At 51.9% G+C, this 22,102-nt stretch overlaps 1 protein-coding gene and 1 pseudogene across 1 annotated transcript in view; both read right to left on the bottom strand.

Moving 5' to 3' along the window:
• LOC149329013 (steroid hormone receptor ERR1-like) overlaps nt 1–22,102 on the bottom strand; it is a 123,379-nt gene that overhangs the window by 67,827 nt on the left and 33,450 nt on the right. The gene's annotated exons all lie outside the window — the stretch shown is intronic.
• On the bottom strand, nt 14,004–14,158 carry LOC149329014 (U1 spliceosomal RNA; annotated as a pseudogene).

Raw genomic sequence — 22,102 nt, 5'->3', positions numbered from 1 at the left:
GCGGCCACTGCCGTGTTGTCGGTCACCGCATGAACGCCTGCCCCGGCTCCAGACCGGACTATTAAGGCGGAAGCCTTTAATGCCTCATCCTGTCGTGACCAACGAATGTTAGCAAATATATCAGCGTTTCGGCGTCACTACTTCAAAAAAATTGTGTCGAAGCTGGGAATCAAACTAGGGCCTTTGGCATTTGAGGTGGAGACGCTACCACTTCGCCACGAAGGCTCAGGGTTTGAGCATGAATACAGGCGCCTCAATTGAATGCATGGGTTTCATAAATGAAATAAGAGAAATAAAAAATCAAAATAAGGGAACAAACAAAATTAAAAAATAAATAACAGCTGAAATCTGAAAAACAAAAAATATATAGAATCTGCACCAGGAAACGCTTTCGCCTTGCAGAACTTTAGAGATACAAAGTGCCCCTGAGTTTTTGTCAGTGTGCGGCCAGTAAGTTCAGCTCGCTGAGGCAGTACGGGTCCCTCACGAATGTCTCCCAAAATTCTCTCTGTGCGACGGAGCACATACCATGGGAGCCGGCGCGTGCTTCGCAAAGTACCGAAGCCCTCAGCCCCAGCGCCCGGAGCAGGGACCGACGCCCAAGAAGGGCCGCCGTAAACGTAGGAATCGGCGGCCCTGCCAAACCAAGGGCAAGGGAGCCAGCCAGGCCCCAAGCAAGCGAGGTGGTCCATCTACCGGCAAGCCGGAGATGCTACCACCGCCACCCCGAGCCGACGTGGAGACACGAATGGGTGCACCCGCACCAAGTTCTTCGCGTGCATGCGTGAAGAGCCGTCATCCAGGGATTCGAGGTGAGCAGCAATGGGAGGGCATCCCCACCTCACCTCCCTCCCCCCCTTCCGAACCAGCGACAAAAACGGCCGAGCAGTCCGATATTTGCGCCCTCAAAGAGGAAATCACAAATCTACGCAAGCATCTTGCCTCTACTGAGGCGCGCCATAATTTTCCTGCCTAGAGGCCCACTCCCCCCCCCGCGGTGAAGACGGATAGCAACACAGCGGCTAACGCGCAGGCTGGAACCAACCGCGCAGTCTGCACTTGAGGCGAGGGTTAGCGCACTGGAGGCCCAGATAAACTCCGCATTCTCTGCCTTAGAAATTCAAATCACAGCCACCATCAAGGTGGCCCTAGACAAAAATCCGAGCTTTATGGCCGCACACACGACCAAACAACTATAACTAGCAGGAGCTCCGGCACACTCAAGCGTGTAAGGAGCCACAATATTAAGACTGGTAGACCAAAAGCCGCGCATGAGGGAGAGAAGCCCGCCCTCAACTTGCCCAGCGTGATGGAATCTGCTGTCATTGGGGCACCCGGCCCAGAGGCTGGCCCCTGCCTTGTAAGCAAAAATTTTAGTGATAATCACGGCGAGCACTCCTAAACCACGAAGGTACTCACGCAGCAATTCGGGCGCCATCCAAATTTTACACTCGAACTGCCTAGTATTCAAGGCCCGCACTAAGCGAGACGACCTTCGGCTTTTCCTAACAACGTTCCCAAGTCCTCCTGCTGTAGTGGCCCTCCAAGAGCTGGAAGACGCAGCCACTCTCTCAAATTACACAGTATATCAGGAGGATGCACCGAGCTGCCTCTGCGTGTTTAAAAATTACACGGCCTCCCCGGTGGACCTGCATTACAAAATATTTTCTCGGATGTGGTGGTGACGATGCTTCCGCTAGGCAAACAGGAACCCCCATTACACGCACTAAACGTTTACAGCCCTCCGAAACTTCCGAACGTGCCATTTGCAGACTTATTCATTCGCGCGTTAAAGGTGGCGAACTGGGACCCTCCCATAATCGTTGGGGTCTTTAATGCCTCCCGCCCCTTATGGGGGAACATGCGCGAAGAGAAACGAGCACGTAAGCTGGCGGAACTTGCGTCAACGTTGGGCCTCACCCTTCACACGGGCCCTGCACAACCCACTCGCATTGGGAACTCCGTGGCACGCGACACGTGCCCAGATCTCAACCTTTACCAAAAATATTAGATATGCAGGTAGGCACTACACAAGGAAAACCTGGGTAGCGACCATTGGGTTCTTGCGACCACAATCCGTACAAAACCCTTACAAGTCGCCGCACTAAGCCACCTTTCGTGGCTGAACCAAATTCAGATCCAAATACACTAGCCCTACCCCTATAGCAGATCAAGGTTACACTACCTGCTCACAACACCTCATCTCCCAACTCAAAGATACCGAACAGCACGTTCAACTCTCAGAGGCGAACCCAGCGGTGGACAACCACCTCCTTCACCTCTGGGATGCCCGGCACAGCCTCGTCCGCCAACGGCGCCGCCAGAATCATAAAAGGCAACTCAAAATCCGCCTCGCGGAACTCACCCAACAGGCGGCAGAGTATGCGGCCCAACTCGCCGATTCGAACTGGGTAGACCGATGCAACACCGCTGCTCGACAAATGTCGAACCGGAGCACATTGCGCCTTTTCAACGCCCCCATTGATCCAACCCAAACCCCCACCGAAACCCGAAAACATTTTCAACGAGCTATTCTCAGCTTAAACGGAGACGCAGCCAAACTGGCTGACGCGCTTAGAGATAAATATCTGTACACAGACCAGGATTATTGCGGTCCGGTGTACTCGTATGCAGGTTTTGAGAACGCACAGCTTGATCAAGCTTTCCAGCATCACGACCTCAAAGCGGTCCTCGACAATATGAAACGAGGAACAGCCGCGGGCGGCGCCAAAGTGACGGTGAAACTTCTCGCTAACCTCACCGAACCGGCGTACACGAGGGGCTGCTCGAATATATCTATACCATCCGGGCGGGAGGTACGCTTCTCGCGGTGGATTGGAAGACGGCCCTCGTCACATTCATACCCAAACCAGGAAAAGCTCTTAACGCCGACAAAACCGTCGGCCCATCTCCCTCACATCTTGTGTGGGGAAGTTTATGGAGACCATGGTCAGTGATAGACTGTACTGCTACCTAGAAACGCACAACGCCTTCTTAGACCCTATTTTCGGTTTCTGCATAATACGTGCTGCTGCAATTCCATAACAAGGTCCTTGATCACGTCGAGCATCCCAGCGAAGACAAGGTGGTCCTCACACTTGACTTGCAGGGTGCTTTCGACGATGTGAAGCATGATATCCTCTCCCACATGTCTCAAGTGGGCTGTGGGTACAACACATTCCAATAATTTACGCTATTCCTCACAGATCGGCAATCATATATCCGACTGCAAGACACTGAACGTGGCCCGTACCAACATGATACGCGAGGGACTCCACAGGGAGCAGTCCTCTCGCCTCTTCTCTTCAGTCAGTCATGATGGTGATGGTGCGCAGCATGCCTGTACGTGGATGACATCACCCTCTGGGCAACACACGGATCGGTTGGAGAAAGCCAGGCCAACCTGCTGCAAGCGGCGGCTATTGGGGACGATTATGCAGGCCGCTCCGGCCTTGAGTGCTCCCCGAGCAAATCGGAATTCGTGCACATGCGTCACAATCCAAACATAAGAACCAAAATTGCCCTCACCCGCTTAGTGGACCGATATGTCAACACGAGCAAATCAAAGTATTTGGACTCTACATACACAGGAACTGCAAGATTGATACCATGCTGAAAAAGCTCCGCAAAGTGGCGGAAGAGGTGGGCCGTATGGTCCGCCGGGTATCAAACAAACGAGGTGGGGGTGCGATGCAAAGACGCCCTGCGGCTGGCCAATGCATTCGTAACTAGTCGAATACTGTATTCGGCACCGTACCTCCACGTGCGCAAATCCGATGAGAACGCTGTGGAAGTGATTCTCCGCAAAATCTGTAAGAGAGCTCTCGACCTCCCCATTGCAACGTCCAACCAACGTATCCTCAGCCTGGGGATGACAAGCACCTTTGGGGAGCTGCACTAGGCTCATCTCAACAACCAATACTTGCGGTTAACTAAAATACGTGCGGGCAGCCGCCTTCTTACCCGCCTCCACATGTCTTACACAACCCAACAGGAGAAGCGTTTATCCCTGCCTGAGGCGTGACGCTTCACACTGCAGGTTCGCCTCCTCCCAAATAACATGACAAAGGATGGCCATGGTGTCCACCGCCTCTCGCGATCGGAGGCTATTTCCGAACAGTATGGTGGTCGATGAGGGCTATTCTGCACGGATGCGGCCGGCCTACACCAAGGGGGTTCCCAGTTCAGGACCTCACGTTCCTTGCTCCCAACATTATATTCGCGGAGGAAGTTGCTATCACACTTGCAGCCGCGGATCTAGCGTCCCGAGTCATTATCACCGGCTCAAGGGGAGCTTGCCCCAATTTTGAACAGAGGCAAATTCCAGATCTTGCCGTACAAATTTTACATAGCCCTCAGTACCGGGTTTCCCAAACCGGCGAACCATAATCTGGGCCCCAGGACATGCGGGGATATAGGGAAATAAAGTAGCGGACGCTACCGTCCGTGAGCTTAACCACCGGGCTTAGCCTCTCCCGCTGCCTGACCCGGCTACTGATTTCAATCTGGCTATTGCTTTTCGGCAGATCTCTGTCCTGTAGCAGACCTCTCACGGCTGATACCCACCCCCCTGTAAAAGCCTCAAGAAGGCCGAGCAGCGCTGACTTCTTCGCCTCTACACCAACACGGTAATGCACCCGGCAGTGCTTAAACATTTCAATTCGGCCATTTCGGGCGAGTGTTCACAATGTGGGGAAGTGTTTGCTGATACGGATCACACGGTGTGGGCATGATCTGCGAATCCTGCTTCCCCCCCTTAGAGGACTCGGAGGCTGCCCTGCTCCGCTGCTCAAATCTCCAAGACCAACGAGCCCTGGCTGGTGACAAGAGCTCAGGGCGCCACGGATGCCAAAGGGTGCTAGACTAGCGATCCCTCCTTGTGATTGTGAGGGCCCTTCAGAAACGGCTCAAGCAATACCCCTTTTGTAAATAGTACAAATAACGTTAGAAATCACTGCGCCATTCGCACAGGAGAAATGCGCAAGCATCACGTCACACTTTATGACGTCACACCAAGACGTCTACATAACACTTCCACACTTTTGAGGTCAACTGGAACTCTCGACATGAAGTCGAGACCCTCAAACCCCAAGTCGATGTCTTATCGATATCTTATCGATAGGTACCACAGTTGTCTTAATCAAGGTACCGCAATTGTCTTAATAAAGTTCCATCAATTGCCCATCTGAGTTTTCAAACTTCGCGCCACGCTTAGTTTCAAATCTGGCGCCATGCGTTGGCTCTGGCCACAATTCCATTCACATGGTACAACACTTACGGCGTTTTCAAATTTTGTGCCACTTTTGCTACGACCCCACCCACTTTTTGGACATTTTGGAACCCACCCAAATCTCGCAATTTCCCCCGTACGAGATTTTTTGATGCTCTATCCGATGGTGCCATTCTTTTTAGCGTCAGCCCATTCGTTCGGCTGTAATTAACTAAATAATGCACCTCAACCCCCGGTTCCCACCTATGAGATTTTTTGATGATCTATCCGATGGTACTATTCTTTTCTCCATTAACGCATTCTTTGGGACGAAACCGTGCGGATAAGCTCGTTACCACGCGATTTCAGTCGTGACTGCGAAAGCCGCGTTTCAACTTCCCCTCCTTTCTAGCACTGTGGTTCAGGTGTCCAAGCAAAAAAAAATCAGCCCGTTATGCGCCTTTCCTTTCATCAATTCTACGCTGGCATCTCAACTGTATACGTAGTACCGGGGAGTGGATAGCCTGATTTTCGTGCAAGCGGACTCTCTCAAGTCCGTACGACGCGCCTGAAACGGCCTGCCGCCTACAGAGACAAATCCGGGCCCACAACCTAATGTATCACCGCTGCGAACGCTGAACAGATTTCGCCCGCAGGTTAGCTAGTCTCAGGTGTACTAACTTTTGATTAGGTTACCGGGGGACAGTGCGAAACCGTCCCCCACTACCAAAAATTATGTGTCCATAATATCTATGGCAGAGCTGAGCGCGGTGGCAGGCCCCGTGCCTCGCTCTGGGGGTACCGCATTACTGATCACGGCACCCCACACACACGTGCGGTTCATAAAATGTGCCCGAATAACAGTATGTTCCGCATAGTTACCTATCCAAGCCCTGCGCCTTGCTTTAGTGCGGATAACCCTACGGTACAAGAAACCGCGCGTTTACAACGCGTATTCAAAACATGCGTCAATGATTAATAAAGCCAGATGGTCTTCCTTCAAGCTTTTAGTTCCAATCTTGTGTTAATACAAGAGTGGATTCTGACCGAGCGTTGAACGAGGCGTTTTTCGTTTACACTTCGTTCCGTCAGGAGGGGTCCTCGCTATCCAAGCTGCACTACAAAAGAGAAAAAAAAAAGTTTCCGTAGTCACGCGTTTTTTCAAGGACTCCTGGGGGCCGATGGCGCTGCCTCGTCTGCTTCGCTGTTTGTTGCGTATGCGCAAGCGCTCCGAAACAGCGGCCAACTAGTGGCGGAAGTTCTCTTTACGCCTTCTAAAAAAATTTCACGCAGCGCGGACTCTCCTAAGTTATTCCTCCCTTCCTCCATGGTTCAGCACATATTAGCGCAGCCGGTTTCTCGTACCCTAGAGATCACTGGTTTGGTTTGGTTTGGTTTATGGGGTTTAACGTCCCAAAGCGACTAAGGCTATGAGAGACGCCGTTGTGGAGGGCTCCGGAAATTTCGACCACCTGGGGTTCTTTAACGTGCACTGACATCGCACAGTACACGGGCCTCAAGAATTTCTCCTCCCCTAGAGATCACTGCTAGGGTAATTAGCAGACGACGGAGAGGTGCTATGGTAGCGGAAAGCGCACGCGGCCATTTTGATATGGACTAGAAGAACCGCGGTTCTTCATGCGATGTTTTGCGCGATGCAGACTCTAGACCACGGTGCATACCGCCTGTGTCGCCTGCAATGGCGCCTTTTGCGTTAGTTCTCGCCGTTTATTTCTTTTGCTTACGTGTGCGTGATCGCACAGTTTCGATTCACGAAATATTTTGGTTGCTAACTTCGGGCGCCCGGCTAATATTGCGTGTGTGTTCGAGGCCTTTCACTAGAGCGGGTTCAGAGTCCAGCTCCGAGTAGGCGCTCAGACGCGCTCATACATGCATGTGGTTAACGTGTTTGGGGAGGTGTTAGTTGAACGCGATACGAGAGCTTATGGTCTTGACTACGTTCTGCGCAGTGGAAAGGCCGATGTGCTTTGAGAAATACTTGATTGACTGAAACATGGCCCTTATTAGAAGAGCATATTGCTCGTGGTATCTGTGCGGGCATTCATGTGGCCACACAGTTGACACGGCAGCCGATCGAGGCGAGTGCTGATTTCGTCGTCGCCGATTGTCGCACAGATTGATGGTCGAACCGTCTGCTACAAATGCTTACAATATCTTAGAAGTACCGTACGCAAGTATCTCCTCGTGTTTGGCTCATTAATGAAGCAAAAAGAAGAATTCCTCAGCGCGTTTCAGCTGCTTTTCAACTTGGCAATGAAGAACGCGTGCAGCACGCGCTGTACGCGGACGACATCTCCATATGGGCCACGCAGGCCTCTCTCGGAGGATTCCACTGTCTCTTGCAGCCTTCCCCGACCGCATCGATCAGCTTATTCATTGAGGTCAGAACTGGCCAGCGCAGACTCCCACTGTTCTCGAGAAGTAAATATGCGTTTTCTTACATTCGGCTCGCCGTCACAACACTCCAGCGTAATCTGAAAAGATGCAGTTATTTAAGAGCAGGTTTGCGTAACAGCCAATTTGGATTTTCCGCACTACTGGGATTGCTTTTAACAACAATGCTGTTTTAATAGGAGGTTGTTCCGTTAGTCGTGCGAAGCTGTGGCTGTGTTCGCAGTATTGAGGTCAGCCTCAGACGCCTGACGACCCCTGTGAGAGTGGGCGACAACTATTGTTAAGTTGTCGTCACCTCCGAGAGATGGCGCGAGACATCCATTTGTGGTAGTTGGTTGTACTGAAATAACAACTTGTACATACTGATGACTGAGTGTTCGTTGGCCTTGAGAGTGTGGGGAGGGGAGTACTAAAGAGGACAACAGATAGAAATGACTTCGTAGTTGTGATTAAGCCGAGAACCGAGTATCCCTGCACGAGGTATTTCAGGAGAGCAGATACGGACGGGCGTTCATAGCCTACCTCGAACCGGACTCCTCGCAACTGATCACAGTTCTCTCGGTGAGAGATCAGAACATGATTCTCTTCTCGACACCTGAACCCGAAATTGCAGACAAGATTATCGGGGCCTTCTAGCTCAGTATGGAGAATAAGTGAGTCCCACTTGCGGGCCATCTGATCAAGACGGCGGCAATGTCTGTTACGGCGTGGTCACTTCACGCAACACCGACACAGTAGAATCCCTCCGCTCGAGTCTCCGGTGGCGCCACGGCGAAATTCTGGAGATACTCAAGTTCAGGACGTCGGATAACGCGCGAATCGCATTTTCATAGGGGCAGAAACCGCGCTACGTCCATTACGAGTCGATGCTCGTTCAAGTTCATCAATATCAGCGCACCAACCCGGCCTACGGCCACTGCGGTGTTGTCGGTCACCGCATGGACGTCTGCCCCGGCACCCGACCGGACAGATGTGGATTGTGCGGCCTGCAAGTGCAGGAAGGGGTATGGGTCCCTCACGAGTGTGTCCAAAATTGCTCTGTGCGCGGCTGAGCGCATACCACGGGGGCCCGCGCGTTCGTCGAGAAGTACCGAACCCATTAGCCCCTGCGCTCTGAGCAGGGACCGATGCCCCAAGAAGGGCTGCCCAGTTCCTACGTTTACGGCAGCCCCGTAAAGCCAAGGACAAAGGAGCCACAGCCCCGAGCGAGCCAGGCGGTCCATCTGCCGGCAAGCCGGAGATGCCTTAGACAGTACCACCACCGCCCCGAGCCGACATGGAGAAACGAACGGGTGCTCCCCCACCAAGTTCTTCGCGGACGTGCGTGAAAAGCTCTCATCCAGGGATCCCAGATGAGCAGCAAGGGCAGGCCAGCCTCTCCACATTCCCCCCCCCCCCGCCCCCCCCCCCCCCCCACTCACCGACAGAAACGGCCGAGCAATCCGAAATTTCTGCCCTCAAAGAGGAAATCGCGAACCTACAGAAACGTCTTGCCCCGACTGAGGCACGTCAAAATATTCCTGCCCAGAGGCCCACTCCCCCCGCGGTGAAGGATATGGACAGCGGCACAGGGGCGAACGGGGAGGCTGCAACAAAAAGCACAGTCCGCACTTCACACGAGGGTTAGAGCACAGGAGGTCATGAACTCCGCATTCACCGCCATAGAAATTCAAGTCACGGCCACCATCAACGCGGCTCTAGATAAAAATCAGAGTTTTATAGCTGCACACACGACCAAACCAACAATAACTACCAGGCGCTCTGGCACACTCAAGCATGCAAAAAGCCACAATATTAAGGTAAACCAAAAGCCGCGCATGAGGAAGAGGAACCACCCTCAACCTGCCCAGCGTGACGGAATCTGCTGGCATTGAGGGACTCGGCTGAGAGGCGGATCCCTGCCTAGTAAGCAAACATTTTTAGTGATAATCATGGCGAGCATTTCTAGACCGCGAAGGTACTCATGCAGCAAGTCGGGCACCGCCCAAATTTTACAATCGAACTGCCGAGGATTCAAGGTCCGCACTAAGCGAGACGACCTCCGGCTTCTCCTAACAACGTTCCCAAGTCTTCGTGCTGTAGTGACCCTCTAAGAGCCGGGGGACGCAGCCACTCGCACAAATTACACAGTACACCAGCAGGATGCACAGAGCTGCCTCTTCGTGCATAAAAATTATACGACCTCCCCGGTAAACCTGGATTAGAGATTTTCTCGTATGTGATGGTGACGACCCTTCTGCTACGCAAACAGGACCCCCCATGACACGTACTCAACGTTTACATGTCTTCCAAACTTCCGAACGTCGCATTTGCAGATTTATTCATACGCGCGTTACAGGTAATGAACAGGGACTCCCTCATAATGTTTGGCAACTTTAATGCCCCCAAACCCTTATGGGTATACATACGTGACGAGAAACGAGGACGCAAGCTGGCGGAACTTGCATCGACGTTGGGCCTTACTCTTCACATGGGCCCTGCACAACCCACTCGCATTGGGAACTCCGTGAAAAGCGACACGTGCCCAGATCTCACCTTTACCAAAAGTATCAGATATGCAGGTTGGCACAACACCGAGGAAACTCTGGGTAGCGACCTCTGCATCCTTGGGACAAGAATCCGCACCAGACCCCTTACAAGACTGCACACTAAAGCAACCTTTCCTGATTGGACCAAATTTAGATCGAACCACACTAACCCTACCATTATAGCAGATCAAAGTTCCACTACCGGGTCACAAAACCTCATCTCCCAAGTCTAAGGTACGGAACAGCACGTTCAACCCTCACTGGGGAACCTAGCGGTGGACAACCAGCTCCCCGACCTCCGGGAGGCCCGGCAGAGCTTTTTCCGCTAACGGCGCCGGAATAAGCGTAATCGGCAACTCAAAATCCGCATCGCGGAACGCACCCGGCAGGCGGCAGAGTATGCGGTCCAACTGGCCGACTCGCATTGGGTGGACGGTTGCAACACAGCTGCTCGACAAATGTCGAACCGGAGCACCTGGGGCCTTTTCCCCGCCCTCATTGATTCGACCAAACCCGCCAGAAAACCCAAATATATTTCCAACGAGCTGTTAACAGTTTCAGCGGAGACACATCCAAACTGGCTGACGCGTTCCGAGATGAATAATTCCACACACACCAGGATTATGTGGTCCGGCGTTCTCGTATGCAGGTCCTAAGAACGCAGGGCTGGAACGAACGTTCCAGCTTCACGACCTCAAAGCTGTCCTGGATAAATGAAACGAGGGACAGCCCCAGACAGGGACAGGGACAAATCGAACTACGAGCGTGTAGTTAAACATTTCAGTACCATCTGGGCGGGAGGTACGCTTCTCCCGGTGGATTGGAAGACAGTCCTTGTCACATTCATACCCAAACCAGGCAAAGCTCTTGACCCTGACTACCTCCGGCCCATCTCTCTCACTTCTTGAGAGGGGAAGCTGATGGAGACCATGGTCCGTGATACTGTCCTGCTACCTAGAAACGCACAACGCCTTTGTAGACCCCATGTGTGGGTTCCGCATAAGACGTGCTGCTGCTACTTCATGACGAGATCTTTGATCCTGTAGAGCACGCTAACGACGACAACGTGGTCCTCGCACTGGATTTCCGGGGTGCTATCGACAATGCGACCGATCCTATCCTCTCCCACATGTCTCAAGTGGGCTGTGGGTACAACACATTCCAATACGTTGAGCAATTCCTCGCAGATCGACAATCATATATTCCGACACCAAGACACTGAGCATGGCCCATACCAACTTGGCGTGCGAAGGGCTCCACAGGATGCAGTCCTCGCGCCTCTTCTTTTCAGACGGCCATAATGAGGCTCCCTACCCTTCTGGGAGGGTTGCCCAGTGCGCAGCATGCGCTGTACGCGGACGACATAACCCTCTGGGCAACACACCGATCGGTTGGAGAAAGCGAGGCAAACCTGCAGCAAGCGAATTCTGAACAAATCGGAATTCGTGCACATGCGTCACAATCCAAAGTTCAGAACAAAATTTGCCCTCTCTGCTTCGTGGCCCCATACCTGAACACGAGGAAATCAGAGTATAGGGACTCTACATACACAGGAACTGCAAGATTGACACCACGCTGATGAAGCTCCGAAAAGTGGGGGGCCACGTGTCCCGTATGGTCCGCCGGGTATCAGAAAAAAAAGGGGAGGGGGGGTTGCGATGCAAAGACACCCTGCGGCTGGCCAATGCATTCGTAACCAGCCGAATCCTCCATTCGGCACCGTACCTCCACCTGCGCAAATCCGATGAGAACGCTGTGGAAGCGATTCTTTGCCAAATCTATAAGAGAGCTCTAGACCTCCCCACAATTGGAACGTCCAACAAACGTATCCTCAGTCTGGGGATGACAAGCACCTTTGGGGAGCTGCGCTAGGCTCATCGCAACAACCAATACACGCGTTTAAACAAATACGTGCGGGGAGCCGTCTTGTGACCCGCCTGCACATCACTTATACAACCCAACAGAAGAAGCGGGTATCCGAGCCCGAGGCGTGGCGCTTCGCCCTGTAGGTTCGCCTCCTCCCCAATAACTTAACAAAGGATGTCCATGGTGTCCACCGCGTCTCGCGAGCGGAGGCCATTTCCGAGCAGTATGGTGCTCGACCAGGGGTATTCTGCACGGACGCGGCCGGCCCACACCACGGGGGTTCCTAGTTCAGGAGCTCACCTTCCTTGCTCCCAACATTATATTCGCGCAGGAAGTTGCTTTACACTTGCAGCCGAGGATCCAGCGTCCCGAGTCATTATCACCGACTCAAGGGGAGCTTGCCGCAATTTGGAACAGGTACAAATTCAAGATCGTGCCGTACAAATTTTAAATATATATGAGTACTGGGATTTGTCACCCGGCGCATCATCATCTGGGCCCCAGCACGTGCGGGGATATAGGGAAATAGGGTAGTGGACGCTACCGTCCGTGAGCTTAACCACCGGGCATCGCCTCTCCCGCTGCCTGATCCGGCTCCTGATTGGAATCCGGCTATTACTTTTCGGGAGATCTCTCTCCTGTATAAGACCTCTCACGGCTGATACCCACCCCCCTGTAAATGCGTCAAACCGGCAGAGCAGCGCTGGCTTCTTCGCCTCTACACAAACATGATACTGCGCCCGGCAGTGCTTAAACATTTCAATTCGCCCTTTTCGGGTGAGTGCTCACAATGTGGGGAAGTGTTTGCGGAGACGTATCACACGGTGTGGACATGATCTGCCAATCCTGCTTGCCCCCCTGAGAAGACTGGTAGGCTGCCCTGCTCCGCTGCTCAAATCTCCAAGACTAGCGCGCCCTGGTGACAAGAGCTCAGGGCGCCACGGAAGCCAAGGACTCCTGGACTAGCGATCCCTGCTTGTGATTGTGAGGGCCCTTCAGGAACGGCCCAGGCAATTCCTCTTTTGTAAATAGTTTAAATAACGTTAGAGATCACTGCGCTATCCGCACTGGAGAAATGCGTAAGCATGACGTCACACCAAGACTTCTACAAACCACTTACACGCTTTTCAGGTCAACTGGAACTCGTGACCTCAAGTCGAGACCCTCAAACCACAAGTCGATGTCTTATCGATATCTTATCGATTGGTACCACCGCTGTCTTAATCAAGTTCCATCAATTGCCCATCCGAGTTTTCAAACTTCGCGCCACCCTTCGTTTCAAATGTGGCGCCATGCGTTGGCTCCGTCCACAATTCCGGTCACGTGGTGCCACACTTACGGCGCTTTCAAATTTGGCGCCACTTTCACTACGGCGCCGCTCACTTTTTGGACATTGCAGAACACACCCAAACCTTCCAATTTACAGTACGAGATTTCATGATGCTCTATCCGATGGCGCCATTCTTTTTGCATAAGCCCATTCGTTAGGACGTAATCGTGCGGACAACCTCGTGATGACACGAAACCGCTCACTTTTTGGACGTTTCTTGCTGCAATTAACTAAAGAACCCACGTCAACCCCCGGTTCCAACGTATGAGATTTTTTGATGATCTATCCGATGGTACTATTCTTTTTCGCATTAAACCATTCTTTGGGACAGAACCGTGGGGATAAGCTCGTTACCACGCGATTTCAGTCGTGACCGAGAAAGGCACGTTTCAACGTCCCCTCCTTTCTAGCACTGCGGTTCAAGTGTCCAGTAAAAAATAGAGCCAGTAACAGGCTTTTATTTTATACTCATTTGTAGGCTGGCATCTCGATTGCGAACCTAGTACTGGGGAGTAGATAGCCTCATTTTCGTGAAACAAAAAGGCAAAACCGGACCGACGACTTAATGTATCACCACCGCTAACGCTGAACACATTTCGCTCACAGGTTACCTAAAAGAATTAGGACCAGGTGTGCTAACTTTCGATTAGGTTGCCGGGGGACAGCATGAAGCCGTCCCCCACTACCAAAAATTAAGTGCCCAAGTACCCTAAAAAGGGCATTGGCAGAGGTCAGCGCGGTTGAATACACCGCGCCTCGCTCCGGAGGTACCGCATTCGTGAGCACGGTAACCCGCACTCTGGTACTTTTGAATGCGACGCGCATGGCCGAATGTCCAGCATAGCCACTCATCGAAGCCCTGCGCATTGCTTTAGCGCGGATACCACTACGGTACAAAAAACTGCGCGACATCAACGCGTATTCCAAGCATGCGTCCCTGATTTATAAAGCCAGTGCACTCTCCCTTAAAGCTTTTAATTGAAGTCGTTTCTTAATGCAAAGGGTGACTCTGACTGAGCGTTCAACGAGCTGTTTTTCATTTACACTTCGCTCCGACTGGAGTCCCGAAGTCACGTGTTTTCTCAACGACTCCTGGGAGCATTGGGCCGATGGCGCTGCCTCGTCTGCTTCGCTGCTTGTTGCGCATGCGCAAACGCACCGAAACGGCGGCCAACCAGTGGGGGAAGTTCTCTTGTCCGGCTTCCGAAAAAAATTGCCGCAGCGCACTCTCCTAAATTCTTTCCTTCCTACATGGCTCAGCACATGCTAGCGCAGCCGGTTGCTCGCGTCGTATAGACCACTGCTTGGGTAATTAGCAGACGACGGAGAGGTGGAATGGTAGCGGGAGGCGTGCGCGGCCATTTTGATATGGACTAGACGGACCGCGTTTGTTCATACGATCTTTTGCTCGATGCAGGCTCTAGACCCCGCTGCATACCGTCCCTGTTGCCTGCGATGGTACCTTTTGAGTTAGTTCGCGCCGTTTATTTATTTCTTCTGCCAACGTGTGCGTGCTCGACCGTCTCACCACTTCGCAAGCACATATGCTCGCTTCGTATTGTGATCGCACAGTTTCGATACACAAAATGTTTTAGCTGTTAACTTCGTGCGCCCGCCTAATATTGCGATGGTGTTCGAGGCCTTTCACGAGAGCGCCTGCGCATTCAAGCTCCGAGTACGCGCTCAGACGCGTGCATACATGCATTTGGTGAATGTGTTTGGCGAGGTGTTAGTTGAACGCGATAGGAGGGCGTATCGTCTTCATTGCTTTCTGCGCAGTGGAAAGGTCGATGTACTTTGAGAAACGCTTGATTGACTGAAACATGACTTTTAAAAGAGCGCACTACTCGTGTCATCTGTGCCGGCATTCATGTGGCCACACAGTTCTCACGGCAGCCGATCGAGGCGAGTGCTGATCCTATAGTCGCCGATTGTCGTACAGCTCGATGCTCGGACCTTCTCCTATAAACGCTCATAGTATATGAGAAGTACCGCACGCATGCATCTCCTCGTGTTTGGCTCATTAAAAAAGCAAAAAGAGGAATTCCCCGGCGCGAATTCGTTCGAGCACAAGCCCCAGCGCGCGGCAGTTCTTGATCTCATCACTGCGCCAAATGGGCTGTCGTGGACGTCGTAGCTAAGGATTCACGGCAGCTTTCCCGCGCACCTCGGCGTGCCTGCACCATTCCTTTTGGAACTGATACAGCGCAGTTTCACGGCCTTACTGATGCCGCTGCTCGAGACGGCGTTCGCGGCAGCGTAGTTCGTGAGAACAGGCGACTCCTCGCACGCATCCTGCATTCCTCAGCGCCTCCGACGACTGCAGCGCGTTGGTGGTGGCAGCATGGCCGTCTGCTGCGGCCATTGGCGGGAAGGACCTTCGGAGACCCACCACTTCTCTTGCTTCGAGTGCCCATCGATTAGCCTGCTCTACCTACTCCGCCACCGCCCGGCCATCCTGTCGCAGCCGTATAGTTTGTGCAGTGTTCGCGTGGCTATATTGACTCTCCCCAACCGGATTAATCGTGCCTTGATCTCGCCTCCCACGCCGGACTGTGCCGCATGCGCGGTCTGCTGTACCATCGGTGTGGCGCGGTGTCAAGACGTCCCCCGTCACGCCTGGCTCAAAGCAGTCTTATCCCCACACTTAGTCACAAGAAAAAAAAAAAAAACTCCTAGGACCGTTACGAAGGTGTAACGCGTTTGTTTGAGTGTTCGTTGTTCCGTGAGGAGGCGCAGGACAGAAGGCTGCGTTTAATTCATAGTTTCAGCTGTTGCAGCCTTCTATTTCATTCCTGAGTTTCCGTAGACAACATCGTGAAGGTATGTTGGTTAACGCACTTTTTTTCTCATTTTCGCCTAGTACCACCACTTTTTTCTGTTTTGATAACACGTCGCTGAAGCTGGCTCCGAGGCTCGTGAGAGTCTCTAAGCGAGAGGGGGGCTTCAGCTTGAAGAAAATCGATGACCTCAAACTGCGTGTCTGCAGCGTACGCCCATCTCGTCTTTTCTTTCGTCACCAAAGCTGCTCTTCACATACGTTTGCTTTGGTGTGTGCATAAATCCTTTTCTAGCCCCTAGAATGACTTTTTAAGGCACATCAACTTTCAGCCTTTATTTTGTTTTTGTTTCTTCATTTTGCAAATTTCTCAGGACTACAGAAAGAAGGGGTCATCATTATATGCATGATGCCGTAGTGCTATATGTACACTGTGTATTATATGGGGCATACATTCTAGTCTGCTGTTTGTATTCATTCAAATTTGCGCCATTGAACGTAAGTTTTGTTCGGCACGGACTTCCAATTTGGTCTGTCTTGTTTTTCTTTGATTGAAACATGACTGCATTTTGACTGTGGTGTAGGGTGCTGCCGCTGGTATGGATAACAGGCTACAAGTCGTGGAAAGAGGACGGCTAGTAAACTGAAATGCCTCCTGTATGGCGCTGCTATTTGCTCTGATATGGCCAGGATCGGGTGACTTTTTGAATTCATATTTCCCTTGCGTGTAGAATGCTAGGACATTCCACAGAAACGGATAAGTGCAGGACGGCCGACCCAGCACGCATTCACACGAGTGGGAAGGTGTATTACACCACCTGTAACGTATGTGCACGAAATTTGACACATATGTGCGCTTGGATGCCTGCAGGCTGCGTGAAAAAGGAGGAATAATTTTATTGAACCAGAGCTGAGAAATCGATCACTAACCTTGCGGTGCTTTCCAAGGGACGCACAACTTTCTGGACATTGCTAGTTGTGGGGACGTTTTTTGGATGTTTTCGGGAAAAATGAGCGCTGCCCGGGGAGATTCAAAATGTGCCGATGGGTTATTTTTGGCAGATTTTGAGGAGGTTTGGGGTTTGTTGGGATCATAGCTAGCACACGCCGTACGTGAGACCCCGACATGCAGGGCTGGATTTAGCGCCTTTCATTCCAGTGCCAGTTCTTTGCGGTAAAGATGTATTATTACAGATACGATATGCAGCTAAATTTGTACAGTACACCCGCTTCTTGTAGATGAACATTCAACAAGCTGATATGCGCTTTTCTCGAGATTATGTGTGCATTCCTTGCCGGCAACAAAAGCCGGCGGCCGACAGACTACAGTTCAACGCAACGTATCCCGATTCTTTTCTGACTGCAGCCCACAGGAAGCAGTTCACGAAAGTAGAAATCGCACACAGCAGAGTCAGTCATTCAGGGTCGATCGTCCGCGGTCATAGCAGCCATACTTACTGCGTAGTAAACAAACACACGGCCAGTTCTTCCCTCTGATGTGGTATCGACTGAAAGACGCTAGATTGCGGTTGCTAATCGTATGCTTTTGAGCATTTCTCGAAGCTTACACGCGGTTGTTGTGATTGTACTTCTGGCCACGTGGGCCCGATCAAGCAGCAACCGTTAACAGTCGACAAGGTCGACAACCTCGCGACGGCGGCGGTGCAGTGTAGTGCTTGTGATGCCCCCTCCTAGCCTAAGCGGATTAGGGCAGCGGACTTCCTTGAACGGAGGTGACCCCGGCAGCAGCGGAGAAAGGCCGAAGCTGCGAAGGGTGCTTACGAGGGCATGCATTGACAGCGACAAACAGCAGCGGAAGCAGCGGCGACGTGGCGGCGCCAGTCAGGCCGAGTTTACCCTCGGGTCGCTGGACGACGGACTCGTGCTACGCACAGTCAAGCTGTTGCTGTTAATTGAAGGTGGCTGTGGCCTCTACAGAGGTCTCGTGTTCTGGACATCCGACGGGGAAGCACGTTCGTTCACCTGCTGGTAGACTGCGGGAGATTCCTTTCTAGCCGTGTTGGATTAGTCAGCATCTACCGCTTCCCATCGACCGAGCTGCGAGAGAGCGGGACAGCCCAGCACCACCCGCCCCTGCCGTGGGTGGTAACACCAGGGGTGGTATTCTCCCGGTGTCGCCTTTTGCGACATGTCGCAGTCGCACTTCGCTGATTGGCTCGAGCCGCGGTGACGGCGACGTGACAACACGGATCCGCCTTCCTGCTACGTCGTCGTGACGTCGCCCCAATTTACTACGCTTAGTCGAACAACGGAATGCGCTGAAGCGATTCGCGCGGGCGACGGGCTACCGTTAGCGTACGAACGCAATCGGCAGTTGCGGCTTTTGCGCCCTTGGCGTGAAAACATGGCGACGTCCTTTCAAGCGAGAGCCGCCCGCTTCAGCCAATTCAGCAGTCCTTGCGATTCCGGTCGGCATGTTTACCGGCAACTACTGGTGTTGTTACTTTTCGCTATGACTTACCTTGCTTCGACGATAAAGTTTAAGCTGCAATTCAGCCTAGTTTTTTAGATACGCTCTCGATTCTGGAGCGCGCAAGCCTAATGGGACCTCCAGCTACACTGCTACCGTCTGCAACTGCCCGAAACGCAGCCGAAACCTAGCACAACCGTCCGGAACGAAATAAAAATAGATTTGGAGCTTTTTCGCGGTGTTTTATAGACTTAAATGCAGTAAAGCGAGTTTATATTAAATTTGCAAATGTTTTTTTGAACATTAGACGTCATGTGATGGGAAATATTCTTGCTATAAAAGATACGAAACTGCTGCTGCTAGTGAATCAGCAGTGGTAAATTGTCGCTTCTCGGAGTGAATGAATGCACCGCAGACGAAAGTGCCGGCGGCTTTTTCCGTTTCTTCGAGCATCTGTAAGCACTTTTTTAGGCCCCGCCCATATGCGACATGTCGCAAAACGCGACACCGGCAGAATACCACCCCAGAGTACACTTCGGTCCATCCGATTGAACAGTGCTCTTCGAATTTTATTCCCCAGTCAGGGATCTGGGGAATCCGAACTTATTTTAACTCGGCTGTGAGTGCGGCCGGGAGACGCATGTTAACTCCCGTCGACTCCGGTTGATGAAGAAGTTCCCTTCAACTGAGAGTCACTCTCAGTGCAAGTTCCCCTCCACTGAGAGTCACTCTCAGTCGCTCTTCGTAAATAAAGTAAATAATTGTATAAAGTTTTCTATGCCTTCCTCCTAACCCAGAGTCCCATCCTCCTCGTCCCTTCACCGGTCCGGCCATGCTACCCGGGTCGCAACACGGTGCACCGAAGCGCACAGTCACAGAAGGCACACGCTCGCGTTCTCGTCGCTGATGCATACGGTTGCGATAGCGATCAGCTGTTTGTTCTGCAGTTTGCTGCAGCCCTCAGTAACACCAGGCCGTTGTTTTCGTTCTTGTGCGTAGCAACGACACGCAGCAGAACGCGTAGCTACGGAAAGCATCTGGCCTCCGTGATCCGTCACTGCCTTGCCTACGTGATTTTCTGGATGGCTGGTTCCGGTGGCCGCCAGCCCACGTGATCACGGTGCGCTTTCCTGTCAGGGATGAACTACAGAGGCTAGAAGGTTTCTCTCTAGCTGGATAGAGTGTCGCTATTTTCTCTTCGGAATGTCCCTTTCAATGTGCGTTGTTTTATTGGTAACTTTTCAGGGTGTCGGAAAGTTGCGCGGCTTGGAAAGTGAGCCGACTGGCGACGGGGAAGAGCAGGAACGAGCGTCTTTTTTTGTGTTTCTTTCTTATGACGCGACGCTGGCGCCACCGGCGAAAGCCCGGTTTGGGCTGTGCCTCTGACCCTCGCCGATTCTGCACGAAGCCGACTTACCGGAACTACTTCAATTCTTTTATGGCGAAAGCCTTTACTGCCTGGTCGTTGTCGACAGACGATTGTCAGCAGAGGTGCGACACTTTTCGGTTGGTCGAAACGGTTATGACGTGAGAGTGCGCGAATTCGAAGTAATAAAGTCACCCACAGTTGCCTGACGCCGCTTTTTGGAGCCGTGCACAACTAATAAAAAATAGTTGTCGCGACCTCCGACAGGTGACGCAACGCGTCCGCCAAACATTGTTCTAGGGAAGGCTTTCCCCTTGAAGCACTTCAGGAGCCGAAGTGTACCCTGAACTTTAATGCGAAAGCGCTACTTCACTAAAACCGGAAAAAAACCGGATGGGGTCGCTGCAGCCTCGACCTTTGACCCTTGATATCTTTCAGGTACCTAAATGAGTATTGCTGCAATTGGGTTTCGAACCAGCGGCGGCGCGAACACATCAGCATCGCTGGCCACTGCACGAAAGCACTGTGCTACCGCAGAAACGGTGGTAGCATCACTCTCGCGCTGTGCATTGCACGTCGTCGTCTTCATCACCTTCCATCCGCGGGCAAGGAGCATTATAAGCCTCCTAACCCGCAGAGACCGCAAGTGGAAGTGAAGGCTCTGAGATCGTCACGAAATTGAAAATAAATGAATGAAATGTTTATTTAGAATGGGAGGCTCGAGTCAGTTAACGCGGATAACTGGCTGCCTGGGCCAGTGGACTAAATCACGCTCAGAGCTGCGTGGCAGCAGTGAGAGATATGCGCTGCATGCGCAGGCGTTGACAATGTCGGGGCAGAAAGCCGGCACTGAAGCGAGGGACCGTAGGCATTCATTGTGTTCATTGCAGTGGCCGTTGAGAACGTTGTAGAAAATTGAAAAATGAAAATAAAATTTGGTTTTTGGGGAGATGAAATGGCGTAGTAGTTGGCTCACGTCTCAGTGGATAACCGAACCGGGGGGCCTTGCGAAACTCTGTTTGCTCCTCCCGAAAAATGCGAGAAGGAATAGCTCTCGCAAGCCTAATTTTAATCAGAAACCAATTCTCGGCTCATCAGTGGCGCTCGTCCGACAAGAAAGATCCATACCCAATGCAACAACACTAGCCACATAAATATCTATACAGGGGCCCAAATCCGGCTAAACAGTCGTTTCTTGGTGAAAAAAAGCAAACAAAATGAAACATAAACATTAGCAAAACAAAAGTACAAAACAAAAATAATAAAAACTAGAACCAAAAAGAAATAAAGTTAAAACGAACGAAAAATAAATTATAAATGAAAAAAAATAAAGACCCGCAGAAAAAATGAAGTGAGAAAGAGAGGACAGGGGAAGGCTTTCGGACTACCGCTCTTAAGCAGACAGGTGCAATCCTGCAATTTTCTTTGACGCACAATTAAGACGAATATTGACATAAAGACTGGGACCAAAGAGAGGTGGAACTAATATGGGTGCCGGCACACTCGGGGAAGAGGGGAAACGAGTTGGCTCACAGTATAGCTCGAGGTTATGTCAGCCGAGCAGTGAGCCGGGTCGAGTCCCCAAATTTCACGAGAGATGCATTCATATCATTTCACGAATACACCAATCAGTTTAAACTGGAAAGGAGGATCTATCCGCCACCAGACAAAAAGCTCGACAAAAGCCAGGAGGTAACGTGGCGTCGGCTCCAGACGCGAGCCTTCTTTAGCCCGTCGAGACTAGCACACATGTATCCAACACAATACAACGCTACTTGCAAATAATGCGGCGAGATAGCCGGATATGACCACATTTTATGGAGCTGCAAAAAGGCGCCGCCACCGGCGGACCTACTACCAGTCCGTTCTCTAGAGCGGTGGGAGGCTATACTGGCCAGCTCAGACCCGTTGACGCAAGTCCGGGCCACTGAGTGGGCTCACAAGGTCGCCAAGAGCCATGGGCTCGAAGCCACCTAGTATAATGCCCACTAGGGCTCAGTGCTGACAATAAACGTTTTTCAATCCAATCCAATCGGGAGACTATTTGTCAGGCGTAGGTCTGCTGTTGTCCGAGTAATTTTCATAGTCATGACCGGAGGTAGTCCAGGTGGAGATACCTTCGTAGATCGAAGGGCGGATTCTTTCCATCGCTTGCATTTCCTGGGCCATCTCTACCGT

Source organism: Amblyomma mixtum, chromosome 9 (assembly GCF_055824585.1).
Source record: "Amblyomma mixtum isolate Tamu chromosome 9, ASM5582458v1, whole genome shotgun sequence".
NCBI classification, from domain to species: domain Eukaryota; kingdom Metazoa; phylum Arthropoda; class Arachnida; order Ixodida; family Ixodidae; genus Amblyomma; species Amblyomma mixtum.
The sequence above is the reverse complement of the archived record's forward strand: the minus strand, read 5'-3'. Positions and strand labels throughout refer to the sequence as shown.